This window comes from Nuphar pumila, chromosome 11 (assembly GCF_984573655.1).
Source record: "Nuphar pumila chromosome 11, dmNupPumi1.hap1.1, whole genome shotgun sequence".
Lineage (NCBI taxonomy): Eukaryota > Viridiplantae > Streptophyta > Magnoliopsida > Nymphaeales > Nymphaeaceae > Nuphar > Nuphar pumila.
The window spans coordinates 118,643,181-118,662,553 of record NC_143259.1 but is presented as its reverse complement, the minus strand read 5'-3'; the positions used below and the strand labels follow the sequence as shown (position 1 = coordinate 118,662,553).

The following is a 19,373-nucleotide window of genomic DNA, read 5'->3' as shown; positions in this document are numbered from 1 at the left end:
TTACCGACTTTCTGTTCTTGATGTTCCAATTGCAAATGGTGCTGATTGCACTATATAAGCCATGATACGCTTCGAGAAGGGCTTTAAAAAAGGGAACTGGCTTGCCCATAAAGTGATCAAGCTAAACCCCAGCCAAGGCCCAAAAAGCCTGAAACATATAGAAAAAGTTGATGGTAAAACTGGCTCTTTTTCAGCCCCAAGAGGTTTGGCGCAGTGGAGGCGGCCTTGGTTACTAGGTGGGTGGTTAGTGTTCCATTTCCATGAGCATCAGCCCCTTGCATTAATGAGGGCAAGGGATAAGCTCTTGCTCAGCCTTGGCGACTCCCTGGAGGCAAGGTCTCCTTCCATGAAAAAAAAAACTGGTTCTTTTTCTTAAGATTAGCATGCCCATGTGAAATTTACCACTGTTCCCGTCTGATAATCTAGCTTTTATTGAGCAAATCAGTATGTTAGGTACAAATTGAGCAGATGATCATAAGCCTCATTTGGTTTTACTCTAGTAAAAGAACGGATGAAGGCCAAAGTTGGTGAATCTTTTCACCAATTTTGCAGAAGATAACTCTTCCATGTGGTTACATTAATTTGTTGATCTACCCCAATTTGTAACACTGTTCAGTCTTTGCAGGGCAATCATGTCTAGTCTGAACTCAGATGAAAGTGTGGGTACTATCGTTGATATGGTTTATTTGTGGATAAACCGGTTGGAGCTTCAACAATTAACAGTTCACTGTGTACTAAAATTTCGTGATTGATAAAACCGGTTTTTTATGTCGAAGGAATCAACTTCGATCTAACCTATCTTCTTAGTATGCAAATAAAACTGGCACTGTGCGATAATTAGTACCCTCACCCATCCTAGTATGCCTACAATTTTCTCAGAGTTGCTTCAACCTGGCAAGATGAACTTCAAGGTTTGGAATTGGAAGCGTAAATCCTTCCCCCGGGTCTTTGGTGGACCGGACCAGGACCTGTCATTTTGCATAAGTCCATGCTCGGTCCATGTTCCCGTGGCGCCCCGAGTCCAAGCGCACAAAATCCCTTCTTTTAACAAAATCGGATGCTGAAGCCCTAATTCATTTCCAAAACCCTAGTAGCGAGGACTCTCTCCCTTTCTGTCTCCAGGTTTTCCTTGGACAGCTAAACCCTTTCATCAGAAAAGAAAGAGAGACGCCCCCCATTAGAAAACCCCCCTCGTTCCTTCTTCACCTCCTCTCTCTCTCTCTCTCTCTCTCTCTCTCTCTCTCTCTTCAAGTGTTCTACCTTCACCCATCCTAACAAATTCCAGAGGAAAAGTAAAGGAAAATAGGGAAAGAGAAGACACACCACCATGATTTCCTCTACTTCTCGCCGCCTCTCCATCTTCCTCCGCCACCTGAGCTCAGCCTCATCCGCCTCCGTCCTCAACACCCAAAACCTTCCCTTCCTCACCTCCAAACAGAAGTCCCGGAACGCCCTCGCCCTTCTCAAATCCGAGACCGACCCTGATCGCATCCTCGAGATCGCCCGAGCGGCTTCACTCTCTCCAGAGTCCCACCTCGACCGCGTCTCCCTTTCCATTACTGTCTCGAAGCTCGCCGCCTGCCGCTCCTTCGATACCCTCCACAAATTCCTCGAGGAACAGAAGAATCGGCCCGCTGTCCAACGCGACGAGAGATTCATCAACAAGGTGATCATCCTCTATGGGAAATCTGACATGCTTCACGAGTCAATCCGGACGTTCGAGCAGATGGATAAGCTCGGTCTCCGCCCCTCTGTGAGATCCCTCAACGCGCTCCTCTCGGCTGCCATTGCCGCCAAGAACTACAAAGAGGTCGGTAGGATCTTTAATGAATTCCCCAAAGCTTTCTCGATCAAACCGGATTTAGATACGTATAATACTGTCATTAAATCACTATGTGAATCTCGAAATTCAATGTCCGTTTTCTCGATTCTGGATGAGATGGGTAAGAACAGGGCCAAGCCGAATGAGATCTCGTATGGAACGTTGATGGCTGGGTTATACGCAGAGGAGCGATTCGATGAGATTGCGAAAGTTCTGGATATAATGAAGGAGAAGGGGTGCCATCCGAGCTTGACGACGACCAACATTCGTATTCGGAGTCTCTGTAAGCTGGGGAAGTCAGCAGAGGCGAAAGCACTATTCGATGGGATGAGATCGAGGGGGATATTGCCAGATGTCTATACGTTCTATAATCTGATTTATGGGTTCTGTAAAGAAGGTAACTTGGAAGAAGCAAAGAATATTTTCTTTGAGATGGGGAAGAAGAAGAACCCTGCTCCTAGCAGCGAGTGCTATTTTACATTGACATATTACTTGTGTGAAGGTGGGGATTTCGGTTGTGCGCTTGAACTGTGCAACAAGTGTATGGACAATGGTTGGGTGCCAAACTTTACCACCATGAAGGCGTTGGTGAATGGGCTTGTGAAGAATGAAAAGGTTGAAGAGGCAAAGGCGATAATGGCGAAGGTAAAAGAGAAGTTTCCTGGTAAAGTAGACATGTGGAAGGAAGTGGAGGAAAGCTTGCCATAGTATTTGGTGACTGCATACCAACTGTTGGTCTGTGTTTCTTCCTGCTGAAAAATTTTGAGTTGGAAATTTGGTAGCTCAATTTGAACCAAGGGGATGAAGATGAAATTCTTACTGGAAAATTGCTGGAACTTTTTATAGCTAGGAGTTGGTATTGCATGGTCATGCCTCAATGATGGTCGTCATAACTCGTCCGGACAGCACCTTAGTTTTTGTTCTACGGAGTCAACAATCAAAGCAAGGAAAACTTCTTTCCTGTTTTCTTTCTTGCAAAATTTTCCTAGAGTCCATGCTGCATGTCTTATGGCCTCAGTTAGAGATAGTTGTTATGGCATGAACGCCTTCCAACTGAAACAAATCCTTGGAGTTTGCTGAATAATTCATTTATACTTTACCATGTGGATGGGATTCAAAATTACTGGGGAGTTCTGTTTATTTTGGAATTTTTCGGTGATATTCGAGGACCTAAAAAGGACTCAGAATTTCTTTCTGTTTTTCGGTTCCAAATGGACGATTTTCGTTTCTTAGAATCTCAACCTTCTTATTTCTTTACAGAGCAGGGGGGATTAACAAAGGTTCCCTCCCTTTACCAGGGGATCAAGTTCAGTCGACCCAGTTGGGAGGGCGCACCCTCCATAATACACTGTCGCCAGACTCCCGAACAGATTCGTACTACCAATCTAAACTTCAATTCGTTTGGAAAGCAGTGGCCTTTTAATAAAAAACATGAATGCATCATCGTCTGAACATAGTTGTGGCGTTTATTTGATTGAAAACGACTTGGAAGAACGGTAGTGCAGTTGGCATGTAAGATTGCGATGCTTGTCTGTTGCAAATTGTGAGTTTAGGTAGCAGGAAACAGGTTGTGTGATGCAATTGCATAGTAACTGCTAGGCTGGCAGTCGGGATTCGATTCTGGCGGGCATTATGCCCCTTTTACAAGCCAAAGCAAGCATAGGCCCTGGGGTCGAGGGTACTAGCCCTGACATTTACTGCATCCGCTACTGTCTCCTCCCACGGGGCTTCCACAGGTTAAACATGAAAAAAAAAACTCGCACCAATGGCAAGGTATTCACCAGTTTCAATGCAGTGCCCAATCTTTACAAACTATTTCGATGCTATTATCAATTTTCTCCATTACTTATATGAATTTCACACCTTTGATTGCAGTATGAGATGGGTTTTGTCCAGGCAAAATCTGTTGCAAGAATACTTGCACCTGAGTTGGAGAAACAGGTGGAAAAGATGGATGATCAGTTTAGGGATTCGAATCATTCGGGTCTAATTCGATTATGTAGCCATGGGAAAAACAAGATAAGATGAATAGATGTTAAGAACTATTGATTGGAAACTAAGGTTGTATTGGATGTTCAAACTGCTGCTGTTGGCTTGGTATGCCCCACTTGCATTATCGCTAAAGATGCGTAACAATTGAGATATATTGTGTTATGGAATCTAGTGGGTGGCCATTACATGTAGCGGACGAAGCTGCGCTTGCTTCTCTGGTCTCCACTCTCTAAAGATTGGGTTGCTCATTCTTACACTAAACATAACTTCTGTCATCACTTGGCCTATCTAAAAAAAGAACTTTGTCATCTCTTAACTGAAATGTGCTATCACGGGTCTGTGTACGGGTGTAAAAAAACCCTTCAAAGTTGAGACGATGCTTATTTGTATTATGATGATGAAATAGGGCTGGTTTGAAACCCACGCCACAAGGTTGAAGCTGGGTGTACTCCCCGGTGGGTAAAGGGGACCTCAAGGGTTTTACCTACCTGAGACCAGCCACTGTGCGTTCAGTGATGGGGGTCTTTCCCTTTTTATCTAAAATAAAGGGGTTGGTTGTGCCAAAAGTGCCACCCAAAACCTAGTAGAAGCAAATGTTCTGAACAATTGATTTTTAATTGGATTTTAGGCCTATTTGCCAATGAATATGAGCACGTTAAGTGGTACATAATGGGAAGAGAAGAATTGCCATCACTTGGAAATTTACACATGCTTCTGCAACGAGAATGACCTCGTCTCTTTGAATATGGGCACAGTAAGAACTAATGTTGGGACTTAACGATAAGGCCTAGTGTGAGAGACGGTTGTAGTTATCATACCTCATCTAGTGGAGCTAAGCAAGAGAAGGGTGAGAGTGAGATTGACACTGCTGCATCATTTAAGAAAAAGAAAAATGAGGAGTTAGAAGTTTGCGAAGATGTTGGCATAAAGGACCAAACATGTAGCTCGTCAGGGTACCAACACGGCTGCCTGCTTAACATCCAAGGAACAACCCATAGATTCTGGAGCTGCTAACAAATTATATAGATAGATATGCAAACTAGGGGTGGGCAACAGGTTGTTCTTCCCATGGGCGGGCTGGCCCCAACCAAGCCAAGGCCTGGCCTATTCTGTAACGGACCTAGGCTGAGGTAGCTGTTTATTCTTTTTTGCTCGAGCCATGTTGCACTGGTTATTTCACTGCGAGTTTGTTTTTTTAGGGGGGCCATTTGATTGCATGGACAGCAGCATCTGCAGGTTTCTGTTATCTACACCTTATACGCCTGATGCAAACATTGAACACACAGAACACCTAGAACACGGCATCCTGCAGTGTTCTACCCCTCCCCTTGGAGCAGTGGTGTCCGGAATACTTGGGACAAAAACTCGACTTGTCCAGGACACCACTGTGCCCGGCCAGCAATTTTCAGACAGGACTGTTAGTCCATGCAATCAAACATCCCCTGAGTGTTCTGCACGGCACCGTGGGACATATTTGGATCAAGCTTGGTTTGAATCCAAGTAATGAGCATACGGTCATAAGCTTTGCTAACTGAGTTGACACACCATAAGTCAAGTAGCATGGCTTGATAGAGACATTGACTGACCTGGGATCTGGCCTCGCATAGTTGACGCCAAAAAGCCATTGGTAAACTGGCCCCACTCAAGTTGTGTATTCGGAAGACTAAACTGGTACTCTATCAAGTATCAGCGTATTACCATTCATCCTTCTGGGTCCGATTTGGAGGGGCTGATATGCTGAAAAGGTCATAAAAAACAAAAAGGATTGCGTGTCACCGTGACGGTCTCCCTTAAAAAATTTAAACCTTTTGATTAGTGTCGGCTAGGAAAAGATGGAGAGAGAGAGAGAGAGAGGATGGTGGGTAAGGTAGTCGCGTTGGGTTTGTTCTTGTGCCTCATGGTGGGTTACAGGTTTGCTTGGACGGGAGAGATCAATGGGAGTGATGTCTGACGTATGCTCCGATTCTTCCATTGGACCCGAAGATAATGCCTTGGAGGGTAATCCAGATACAAGCTTTTATTTTCTGTTGAATGTTTCTTCAAATTCTGACTTTTGGGTTTCAAATTTGTAGTTTCTAGATCATGTTGGTGATGAAAGAAACCAGATCACTATCTTTAGAATTTCAATCACCCCACTTCAAAAATTTTGAAGATGAAAAAAAGGTTCATTACCACTGAATTTATAGAACACAACTTGGCTTGAACCTCAAGTGAGTCACTGTTTCGCGAGATAAGGTGACCTCTCTTACACTTGAACTTGGCAAGCCAAATTGAGAATAAAAAAATAAAAAATAGAAAGCTTGAGAATAAAAAAAATCTAATAATCCAAAAGATGAAAAATGAAGAAATTTATATATTTTAAGAGGGACAAGTCATTTTTGTAATAAATGAAATTAAAAGGCCATAAATTCAACGGTTTGAAAATTGGATGAAAATGATTCTAAACAGTCAATAATACCCCGTAAACGCTATATAAATATATTTTTAGGTCTTTCAAACGACCAAACCATTCGAAAAATGAAAAGTCAAGACTGCGAGCATGCAAAGTGCGCTGTCAAAATGTATGCATGTGCACGAACAATGCATTTCTTGCACAAAGCGCAACAATAACCACAAGTCACCACAACGCACAAGGTTTACCAAATTAAAGGATAGAGAACAAACACCCTGTTTAAACCACTTAGAAATTTTTTCTCCCTCTTAGATATGAGATTAAACATTTTAAAAGTACTTTTGGTGGGAAACAATAAATCACTAAAAAACTTAATAAATATGCAATATTTTGAAACTTTTTCCAATGGTTGGTTCTGAATAATTGGCGTTGGGCGTTTCTAAAAGATACACTAGCGTTTTAGTAGATTTTTTTTATTTTTTCCACACTCTATTGGATTAGGATATTGATAATTTATAATTATTGTTTATTGGGAGATTGAGTTCCTGTTTTTTTTTTTTTTTTTTTGGGGGGGGGGGTGGTGATCACCAGAAACTTATAAGGACAACAGCCTGAAGAATTCATGATTTGTTGGTTAATGAGAAAACATACCCATGCCTTTTTTTGTTTTTTCCTTTCTTTTCCATTTGAATTATTTTAGCACTTAACAAAAATGAAACTCGAAAGAATCCCCTTGTGTGGTGGAGTAGGTCTTGCTTTGCAAGATTGATCCAGAAAATTAAGCAGGTGCAGCTGTAAAAGCAATGTAGCAAATCATAGTTGTTTTATCTTTAAATTTGCTCAATACCCACAGAGAGAGCGTTTTGTCATATTTATGAGCTGCGCGTGTTTAGTTTATTGATTGATATACTGTCATGGTTGGTCTTGGAGGCGTAAACCTCTGTTTTCCAACAATTTCCAACTTCCCCATCAGGAAGTGGATTCTTTATACTGTTTGCTTACCGTGTGCTTCTGGCATTGCCTGTCGTTTCAACATTCATATGCGAAGTGCATAATTACTAAAGAAACAGGTCCATGTGTGGAGTAAGAAATGCTTGGATGCATGATACTTGAAGCCTTTATGAACAAGGGAAAACAAGTAAGAAACAACAATGGAAACAAGTGCATATGATATAAAAAGATAGTTAATAACTTGATATTTGTGTTCTTTACATCAAATGAATTTTTAAGTGTTTTTATCAACAACATTTATTATATATATTGTATAAGACATTAAAAAATTAGTTAAAAATTTGTTTATTTCAAATGAATTTTAAGGGTTTTTATCAACAACTTTATTCTAAGTATTCTACAATACAAGCATAATATTGAAAGAGGAAAGTACAATTTGTTTACATGAATTAGGCATGTACAATATCAAAGAAGTTTATTGGAGAAGCAAGCGTCTTTTGGAAGTGGGTTTCTCTGAAATCTCAGAAGCATATGGTTTCGATCTTCCGAGGCAACCTTCCAAGATTTTAAGAAGCTTCCAATAACTATGACAAAGTGATATGTTGCACGCGTTTCTATGCACTTCTCCTTATTGCATGCCATGACGACCTAGAGAAAGGCAAAACCATGCTCTTCAAAATGAATGAATAAATGGTTATGGACATGGCTGTGGACAAATATGTTTTTGTTCCATGACTTGACATGAGCTGTGAAACTGTGCTCTTATTCTTGCTTAGTTGCTCTATGTTTTCATGAATGCTTATTGGATCACCTTCAAGTGTTCAGGTATTGTTCCATGTGAACTTTATCTGTATGGTCTATCTGAAAGAAATGTCTTATTATTTCTACATAATTACCGATGATGAACAGTTGGGAGAGTTCTCAATTTCACCATAGGACTGAAGAATTTTGTCACTATCTGAGATTCTGAGCCATAATTTTTATCTCCCAATGGTTCCAGTTCTCTCATATCAACTTGCAGCTAGAGTATTTTTATTTCTAAGTGGATATGCAGTTATCTCACATATTACATTTTTTAAGGCAATCTTCTCATAATTCATTCCCTACTACTGAGTAATGACATGTTAATTTGTTGAATTTTTTTATTCTTATTGTTATTGGCTCATGTTTCTTCATCTTCTGGATGAATAGTTGGTCATATGGACTAAATTTCTTATAATTTTCTCTGTTTCTTCTGTTAGTCTAACACGATCAGGTTTACTCGAAGATTGTGATGTCATAGGGACAATGTGATATGCATATTGCTTGATCAGATGTTTCAAAGCTTATTCATGTTGAAGAGCTTCATTTAGTGATTGTCTTCTGCTGTTTCTCTACTGACATCAGGAGTTGACATCCTTGGTAGTATTTCTAGTCAATTAAAAAACATTGTGCTTGTCCTTCAGTTTGTATCCATTGTTTGAATCTTTTCACAAACATGAATTCTTCATGATTTTGTATCCTTTGTTGTTATTCCTTTAACTGCTATGCTTAATGGGTGTCAAGTGACATGCATAGAGACATAGCCTACTTGTTTGAATAGGGTGAACTTCATGCTGATTTTTGGGTTGGAACTCTGGCCTCTTGAGAAACCAGGCTTTATCCAGGCACTGACTGAGGCTTTATTAATTCAGGCTCAGTCAGTAGGGATAGTTCCATTCAGCTCCAGGCCGCAAGGGAGCCTGATTCTATTAATCAGGTAGGTCTAGGGTCAGACCCCATTAAGGAAGGAAATGTACCCAGCCACCTAGACCTAAGCTTGGGAGGCTTGCATATCAAGCTGGTTCGATGGGGTGGATGTGGTCAGGCCTGCCTGTGGCCTGGCTTGTAGGTGTTTCTGGGCTGGTTTTGGAGCCACGACCCCTACTGTCTCGTTGACGGGTTTGACTGCACTGCAGCTTGCTGAAGGGATGATCAAATCATCCATTTTAGAGGCCTGCCTGTTGCCTACCACGAGATGTTCCTAGAGCAAGGTAAATTGAACCTGCGTTGAAACAAGGCCGGGCCTGGTTGGTTACATGGGCCCTGCCAAGCTACCTGACTCATTGTCCACCTCAGGGTAAAGTTCTTTTTCTATTAAATTAAATACCTTTTCGGGATTGAGGCTATGATTTGGTGACGTCACTGACTCATTTCAGATATCTTAGATAAGATAGTAAACCTATGAAATACACATTCAGAATAATGCTTATTTCAAGTGATGGTATTCTCCTCTAAGAATTATAGACGATGGCCAACTGTTGCCTCCTGTTCAAATTGGGGCAACAGATTCCTCCCACCGAGGGTGACGGGAGGGTTCGCAAGGAGAGAGCGAGCTGCCCTCTCGCACGCAGGGGCGCATGGCGTGGAGTGTGCCTGCTACAGGGCAAGCACTGAGAGCGTATATATGTGAACCCTAGGATCTCGTTTTACAAAACTCCCCTTACCAAGGCCTTAACGAGTCCCAGCTTATTCGTTCTAACCAGCCGTTACTACCCCTTCCTATTCCCTTGGTAACACCAACCAATGTGTTATTTTGTGTATTCTTTTTTTAGTGCTGTCTTTTTTTTTCTCTCTTCCTCGAGGCTTGAGCATTGTCACGGGCAATTTTTTCTTTAGGCCAGTGTGGCACAACGGTCTTTCCTTACCACCGTAAGCTTTTTTGGTCGCTCGCTTGCCGTTGCGGAAGCTTTGAGTATAGAAAGTGCAAGAGAGCGAAAGAGAAAAGAGGAAGAAAAATTGCAATCACTTGAAGGTAATCACAACGAGGGTGAACAAAGAAAGCTCAATGCATTTGCATTCATTCACTATTTTGCCCGTAAAGACATTGCAGTTCAGATCTACGAGCTAACCCTTCAGGGTATTGATCAACCTGAACCAAAGTACAAGGGTGGCCTGGAGAAAGTTACAAGTGACACAATACTTACATCATGACTCAGCCAAAGCAAAACATACTCTAGACACAACTGAACGAAGTAGGTCACAGGAGAACAGACTCCTCCCTTCAAATCATGTGTCGCCCTCGACGCCATTAGTTTTATAGTAAACCCTGACTTCATTTGGATAGCGGCTCTTCATCCGAAATGTTGGCTCCCACGTCGGTTCCACTGTCTCCTCCCATTGCACAAAATACTTCTTCGCTTCACCTAAGTAGTTGACCTTGTAGTGAAGGATCTTGCTGAGATGCTTCTCGGCCCGCTGTATTGTTGAGACCCTCTGCAGAATAGGAGCGTGTTGTGGCATGCTACATTTCGGATCCCCCTCGTCCGCATAGAATGTTTTTGGGTTGCACACGTGAAACACCGGATGCACCTTAAAGTCTGGGGCAGGTCCAGCTTGTACGCCAGCTTGCCCACTCTCTTGGTGATGGTGAATGGTCCCTCGTACTTCTTAATCAGTTTGCGATGTCGTCCACAGAAGATGCCTGTGCGATCAGGATAAAGCTTCACCAACACTTGATCTCCAACACAGAACTCAACAGGCCGACGATGCTTGTCCTCCCACTTTTTCATTCTCTTAGCCGCCTTGTACAGAAATGCCTTCGCCAGCTCAATCTATTTGTACCAGTCTCGAACAAATTGATAGGCAAAGGATGGCCTTTCCTTCTCTTGTGCGGCTAGAGTATGTTGAGTCAGCAATTGTTGCCGCATAGCTATCTCGAATGGGTTGTAGCCTAAAGACTCACTCTTCTAAAGATTATAGCAGAAATAGGCCACGTCCAAACGCTTCACCCAGTCTTTCTGATTGGCACTAACAAAGTGCCTCAGGTACTGCTTCAACAGTCCATTGATGTGCACTATTTGCCCATCCATCTGTGGGTGAAAACTTATTGAAAATAGCAGATCAGAGCCGAGTGGTCGAAATACTTCACGCTAGAATTTGCCCGTGAAGCGAGCATCGTGATCGCTCGCAATGCTTCTTGGTAAACCCCAATGCTTCACAACATGCTTGACGACTAACTCTACAGTCTTCTTTACAGGGCACTCTTTCGAAGCTGGGATGAAGATGACATATTTAGATAAACGATCCACCACCACCAGGATGAATATGAAGTCATCTACCTTCAACAGACTAACAATGAAGTCCATGAAAATGCTCTCCCAAGGACGTTCTAGAATAGATAGAGGCTCAAGGAGGTTGACAGTCTTCTAGTTGGTCCCCTTGTCTTGCTGGTAGATAAGGCACGTTCACACATACCCCTCCACATCGTCTCTCATCTGTGGTTGATAGTAATCACGCTCAAAGAGTGTTAAGGTCCGCTCATGGCCTAGATAACCAGCCCATAGTGTATCATGACACTCCTTAAGCAGTTTGTCTTTTAGTTAGGTTGTTACATAATTTGTTAGTCAGTTTGTCTTTTAGTATAGGGTTAGTTACACATTATGAGTTTATTTCATGTTAGTTAATTCTTGTTTTTGTGATTTTCAGTTGAAACTAACCTTGAATTTCTCATAGTTTTCTTTCTCTGTTTTGTGTCTTGTCTTTTGTGTTTTTGAAAGGAAGCATTCAGACGTGCAGTGAGCCCTCAAAAGTACCCTCGAAGAGCCCTCTGAGGTCCCCTCAAAAGGCTCTTCTGGCCCTCAAGAGCCCCTCAAAGAGCCCTCAACTCTATTAAATAGCTAAAACACCAAGGGACAAGAAGCTCAAGCACTGAAGACCTTTTCTTTTCTTTTTAGATTAGGTTTTAATTTAATTTAATTTAATTTAATTTAATTTGGGTTTATAATAAGGCACTTTATTTTTATTTGTTTAAGCCCTCTGCAGAGGGTCGTACTCTTATTTAGTTAATTAAAAAAAATTTATTTTTCAAGGCAATAAAGAGTAGTTTAGTTTTCTATGGAATACAAAGTATTTTTTCTGTTACCTGAGTTCGACCCAGACTTACCACTAGTATGAACTAGTGTTTATTGTTTGATGCACGGTTTGCACAAACATTTTTACTGAAAATATATTTTTTAAAATATTTTATTGAAAAAGTTGCATTACTTGTCGGTGCGTCTCTCAACACCGACTCTGGAGTCCCTTCCTTAGCTCGAGAATGGGCTTTGCTACTACTTGTCACGTGCTTATTTCTTTAATAGGCCAGTGCAACACGACAGTCCTTCCTTACCGCCGCAAGCCTTTTTGATCGCTCGTTTGCCGCTGTGAAAGCTTTGAGTATAGAGAGTGCAAGAGAGCGAAAGAGAAGAGAGGGAGAGAAATTGCAATCACATGAAGGTAATCACAACAAGGGTAAACAAAGAAAGCTCAATGCATTTGTATTAATTCACTATTTTTCCTACATGCGCATTACAATTCAGATCTACGCGCTAACCCTTCAGTGTATTGATCAACTTGAACCAAAGTACAAGGGTGGCCAGAAGAAAGTTACAAGTGACTCAACACTTATATCATGACTCAACCAAAGCAAAAGACTCTAGACACAACTGTATAGGTCACAGGGGAACAAGCATATTGCTAAGGTTTATTGTTTTAGGTTGGATAAAACATGATGTCCTTGTGAGGTTCTTGCTGCCTTGAGATGGTGAACTGACTAAGATAATCTTACCAATGCTACTTTCAAGTTGTTTTCTTATATGATCCTTTTTATGTTCTTCTAAAGCCTAGTCAGTGTCTTTCTGATTGAGGTTAATTCAAAAGACTAGAGAGAGTGTCTGCAGTTTTCAATTGGTTGTTTGGACCATTTGGGATGCAATAAGGGATGGATTGGTAGCATGTCATAGTTACCATAATAGTTCTCTATGAATTTGTGGATGCTAACTCAGATGCGTTGACTGGATGCACAAATATGCCATATGATTATTAGTTGAGTGATGTTAAAAATACAGGATCTCAAATCACCTAATTCTAATTTATGGTTTCTTATTTCTGGTAAGAACAATGATTCCTCTTCTAAACAGGTTATGCAAAAGAGGGATTTTTGTCTCATGTCTATAATGGAAATCACCAGTTGTGATAGGATTGTGTGGTACCTGGGATGGTTGTCTTCTTGAGGAAAAGTGGTTAATCTTATGTCCCTTGGGGAAAATAGATATTCATGGTGTGTTTGTTCCACTTGAAGGGAAAACAATGATGTTCTTGGTCTTTCGACTAGTAGATCTTTTTCAAGCTGCTGCACATTTTATGATTTATCGGATATGGAACCTCATCGTTTCAATGTTTTTAATTTTTGTTCACCATGTCGATACCTTGTAGTCATGCAGTATATAAAACTTTTGCATGCTGGTTGAGTCTTGCATTCATTCTCTGTAGTCTTTCTTTTAGAGGGTTCCACAAACCACGACTATTGAGATGGTTTCCTGTACTTCACCCGTCCACTGTAATATTCGATAATATTTCAGTAATTTTCTCAATTTTTATAGATTCCAGATAATGGAAATTTTAAAGCACAATTTATATTATTTGAGTTCACGGATGCGTTCGCATCAAAAATTTGAAGAGAACGAAAGTAATTTTGTTGAAATCAAGTTTGATTTGAATTTGGAGCTCTTCCGACAAGTTTGGGGGCATAGTAGTAATTTTTGATTGATTTTTGGAACATTTTTTACTTGAGGGCCATAGTCATCCAACTTGATAGCTAACTCAGTCAACTACCTTTGAGACATGGTTGTCATTCTTTTGATACATGGCATTTTGGTTATTTTTGTTTTAAGGGATTTAATTAGAATTAAATCTTTTTATAGGGATATTTTTTGGACTTAGTTAAAATCCAACTAAAGGTTAGACCCCAACCAAACCAAAATTAGGTTTGAATGGATCCTTAATTAAACCTAAATTTGGATCTTACCCAAGATCCAAATTTATTTTACCCACCCCAATCAGCCCCCATGGTTTTGAAAAAAGGTGTTAACAAGTGTTAAATTAAGCCAATTGGCTCTCTCCCTACTACCCACTTTTTTTCCTAATTGCCCCTCTCATACCCTATATAAACGGGGCTCCCCTTCTCCTTAGGATCACTCAACCCCTCTCTCCCTTTAGTCTCTCCCTCTCCCCTCTTCCATTTTGGTGGTGGCCATCACCCCACTCATTCCCTAGCCCACCCGGCTTCACCCCAGCCGAGCTCAGGCCTAGATCTGACCCAAGCTCCTTCCTTGCACCCGATTCCCTAGGCCTATCCGATTCGACCCCCTTGCGCCCTAGCACCCAAGCTTGGCTCGATTTAGGTGTGGTTGACTCCCTTCCCTTTTTGCACCCGACCACCTGGTTTATCCCCCTTAGCCTAGCTATCTCAGCTCACCCAACCCTGACTCAGTTCGCGTGAGCTGAATCTCCCACACTTTGGTTCAGTCTTGATCAAGCCCTACCTCGGCTCTGTTCGCGCTGCCCCGCTTGCTCTGCCACCTTCGTCAATAAAACTTGAAAATCGAGACACTCTTGTCATTGCCTTGTTTGAATCTTTGCTTAGCATGCTATACATGCCACACATTTTGGAGAAAAATCTCCCCCAGTATTTTGATGATTTTTTGCTTTTTTCAGTTATCTTTGTGCATTTCGATGTAGGAAACTCGATCTCTCGTCTCATAGTGGCGACATGTGTAGACATGATGCGTGATTCAAAAATATAGTTTTGAAAATGTTTGAATTTGAATGTGTATCACGCTAGTTGTTTTAGTAAAATGCAGAGAATTGTAAATATATGACCAAAGATTCTATGCATGCTAAAGTTTGTATGTTTTACATATTATATACTTTTGCATGATTATTCATATGATGGAATGCATGTATGCATGCTAGAAACAAATTTTGTATAAATTACGTATGCTGGAATGATGTTTTGTATATGCATAAGGGGAATAAAATTGTTTATATCATCATCAGAAAAATGATGTTTTCTTATAGGATTAGATTGAAATTTTCTTAAAAAGCTTTCTATTTTAACTTGACAATTGTTCAAAAAAAATTTAGTATTAAAATCAATAAAATATTTCTGTAGGGCTTATTTTTTTCTGAAAATTTGATGTTTCATTTAAAGTTTTGAGAAACTATGATTTTGGAAACACTTTTCTGCAATTACGAAAGTTGCAAACCTTAAGAATTTTTCAGAAGGGTTTTCTGAAAACTTTGGAAACTAGTATATTGAGATATTCTCCTGAAAAAGGATTTCCTACAATTTTTAAAGTGCCTACTTTTCTAAAATTTTGAATATTTTCAGACCTGATGCATTCTTTAATAAAGTTTTTTTGGATGCTCTGTAGATTGGTTTCTAAAATTTTGAGGAATAGCATACTCTTGAATTTGTTAGAATAAATATTTTAAATTTTTTATCTAATTAGGTATTTTTCATTTTGGGTCTGGTACTAAAAGCTATGATGTATAGGAGTCGACCCTTGTACTTGAGAGTCGACCCCTAAACGCTTGATGAACTTTTGGACAAATGCATCAGTTTAAAGTTTGGTGATCCAAGAAGGGACCCGAATGATGCTGAGATGCAAGGTATGATGCATGTGAGTGAGATTCTGAACTCGTTTTGAGAATTTTATTTAGTATACCTAAGCATGGTATTCCGTTGGGTATATGACTCTGATGTATATATACACTATTTAAATATATGGTTGGGATGAACATCATGCAATTATTAGGATCATTAGTGACATTCATAAAATAGTGAAATTATGTCTCGCACATAGCACTAGATTAAAATTATAATCTTGATAGATGCTTGCAGATGTGTAGGTCCAAGTGGATTACACATCAGGCTGTGGGTTTCATAAAAATACTTGTTTTACGAATTTGCCCTTAATAGTTGTTTTAGACCTTGGAAAATAAATTTTTCCAGGTGTGAGCTAACTTGAGGTTGAGCCTCCTGTGGTTAGCAGAATGGCTTAGTTGAACATGATATTGTTAGGAGAGCAAAGATGACCCCAAGTGTACAACTAAGTGTTGGCACAACAAATTAACAATATCATAAGTTAAGAACTTGTTATAATTTGTTGGGTAAGACCCTGTGTACCTGAGGAGAACAGTGAGAATTAAATTAATAATGAATGTTAATTAAGATTAAACAAGTTACACAAATATTTAAGGTTATGCCTTGAAAGATGGGGTGACCTATAAATGGACTAGGTTCACTGAGTGAGTTAAAACTAACCCCGTAGGATGCTAAGTTGTCAACAATGGTGGCTCTTGGACCCTGTCTTGGTCACTGAAGGTGAACCAATCCCCAACCACCGTGGCTTAATGGATGAAGATTCCTTGTAGAGGAAGTCCAGCTATGTACGCTAGCAATAATACACTATGATTTTTCAAAAAAATGAATACCTTGACGAAGGGTTTTGCACTCCTGGTGTTGGTGTAACCATGTGGTGATGGGCTTAATAAAAGATGTAAATTAAAGTATTTGAAAATATCTCCTATGTAGACCGGTGAGCCTAGACCCGCCTGAGCAGTGGTGCTCCCATGAATGTATTGTACTTAATATCGTAACAAGTAAGAGTAATTGCATCATGTAAAGCAAAAGAGAAAGATTAATAATCTATGATCATGTATTTAGTTTATACATACATGTTGTTCTCCCTCTTGGATAGAGGTGGAGTCGAGTCAGATCCCACAGAGAGTCGAGAGTTGGGACTCGTGTTGAGCCACAGACTTGGTAGGAGTCTGGTTGAGCCGTGACCTATCCATTCGCTATTGCGAGATGGGTGGTCGAGTTTTCGATAAGACGATGGTTGGTTTCACCCCCTACAATTTATCTTTTCAGGTATCCATGGGTAGGCGACATCATTGACGATGGATGCGGAGGGCCTCAGTTGCGCTGGAGTGGAACTTGGACTCTTTTATTTTTGGGATCATTGTTACTTGTTTTGGGTCTATTTGGGTTTTTGAGATCTTTTTTATATTTTATTGAAATCCTCATTGGATTGTTTTTGTAAATTGTATTAATAGTTCATCAAATTTTGTATGAAATTTGGAAATATGTATATAAAATAGTTCTGGTCAGCTGTGCAAATTGAGAATTTAGTTATAAAGTATTTCCTTTCCATCACTCATGTTTTAAAATGGGTTTTTTTAAATAGTTTGACACCTTTTAAGTTATTCTCTTAAATTAATACTTAAAAAGAAAGCATGATTTTAGAGGCAAGTCTATATTGAGATTATACTTTTAGATCACGTCTTGTCTTATTTTGAAACCATGTTTATATAGCTTAAGTTAAGACGACACTGAGAACCGTCTTGAGATCAGGTAGAAACTCAGGTAACTTCACATCCAAGTGCTGATCTCCAATTGTGGCACGGTTCACACTAACCAACTCTAAGTTGCGCTCTTGGGTGATCTGAACATGGCCATTTCCAAAGTCGGGTTGCTGGCTTTGAGGGTTATATTTACATGTATGAAGAAACAAAGATGTTTATAAATGATTGTGTTATCATGGATTTACTTGATGCAGGTGCTGAGGTAGCTGTTTTATTTATAACAGATTCAAGAGGCATATTCACAGAGGCAGAGACGATGCCGGAGAGCAACCGCTGGGATGCGTGCTTGGCAAGGCCAATCAGCAGTTTCCATGAGCACTGCAGCAGAGCGAGGGCTTCCAAAGGGGGATGGAGGTTCAAGTATAACCTGCCTTCTGGTTATTCTCATACCGTCCAACCCTTCTTGTACAAGCCTGCGGCTGCTCTTCTCTACTGCTCTTAAATTGCATGTTGAGAAAAGCTGCAGAACGCTTTTATGCTTCAAAGCGGATCTCTGTGTTTTGCAACGGAAAGCTCTTGAAACGTCATAGCATCATGTAGAAAACAGTGTCAGTCAAAATGTAAAGGGGAGTAAGCCAAATGCTGAGGCAGTGATTTAAGATAAAGTTACTTGATGAAAATTATCATGTAAGAAGTTGAATCTCCGAAAGTTTTACCAAACTAACATTTGAAAAAAAAAAAAAAAAAGGAAAAGAATTCTGAACCAAAAAGAAAAAGAAAGGTTGTGGTGAAAAGAATGCGGAATTCTGAAGCTTCACATTTGAACCAAGAGGTAAAGAGGAAGGGGGTGACGTATGGAGTTGAGGCAGCATAGAGTTTCATGGGCCAAATTCATAGGGTCAATTAAGATGGTTGCTGGGCCCCTTTGGAAATTGGCCTGAATTCCACCTTTATATCATATATGGTGTTTTATGGTTCTATTGAGCTTGAATTGCGGTCCACGGACTGTGGTTTTTTGCTGCTCAATTCCCACCAAATCAGCGCAGACAAAATCTCTTCGTTTCTTGTATGAAACCTCCAAGTTCAGCACGACGCTACAATTGAGCCCTCTTCAAATAGGGCCGAGGGACCTTTCCAAACATTGGTGCGTTGGTGATTCAAAAGCATGCCGAGCTTTCGAGGTTCATGCAGCTCGTCGTCCGAGCCTAGTCCGGTAGGCTGATGCCACACTCAAAATCTTTTCGACCCATCATCCAATTGGAAGAATTCCTTGTTGTTCACACTAATCACCAATCATTAATGGGACAGAAAAGGATTACCCTTATTTCCCCGTATATATAAGAGAGAGAGAGAGAGAGAGACAGAGACTCAATCATGAAAATGTGAAAACGATGGAAAATTACGCAATTACCTCCTCTCTCTCTGATCAGTTAACCTATGGTGAGCTGCTGCTAAGCACGTGTAACGTCACTTGATCAGCTGACGACTGGACCCACATAAACTCGAACAAATACTACGAGCCAAGACTTTTATTTACTCTATTGAACTTGAGATGACATCATTGGCCCTTGGTGAGGTAGGTGAGAGACGCGAGGAGGCGTAGTTCACTTCACTCAGCGGTCGCACACCCGTCTCTCGTGACATGACATGAACAACAGAGCGTCATTCCAGCAAAACGAAGGGCCTTCTTCCGTAATTGGTCGCTTTCATTATTATTATCACAAGCGAGCCGCCCTCCTCTCCCAACCTTCTACTTTTTTTATTATTATTACAATTTATCAAAAAAAAAAAGAGGAGCTGCAAGAAGGCCGGTAGTGTGGGTGCGTACCATGATGAGAGCCCACGTGATGAAGGGGACTTTGGTAGTTGGTATTAGTGGTGCACACTTGCTTGCAGAACAGTAGCACCGGACCCGACCCGACCCGACCCGACCCGACCCGGGAGGACTTCTGAATAAATAAAGCCCTTCTGTAGGAGAGTGGAGTGGATGGAATCAAGATACCGCAGACGTCAGGTGGAGCGAGCCTAATTCCAAATTTCCGAATTTGACCTCCAAAAGGACTCGAC

General features: G+C 40.7%; 1 pseudogene; it reads left to right on the top strand.

The window, feature by feature from the left end:
• Positions 1-1,327: 1,327 nt before the first annotated feature.
• Positions 1,328-2,530, top strand: LOC149823116 (pentatricopeptide repeat-containing protein At1g11630, mitochondrial pseudogene; annotated as a pseudogene).
• Positions 2,531-19,373: the final 16,843 nt, after the last annotated feature.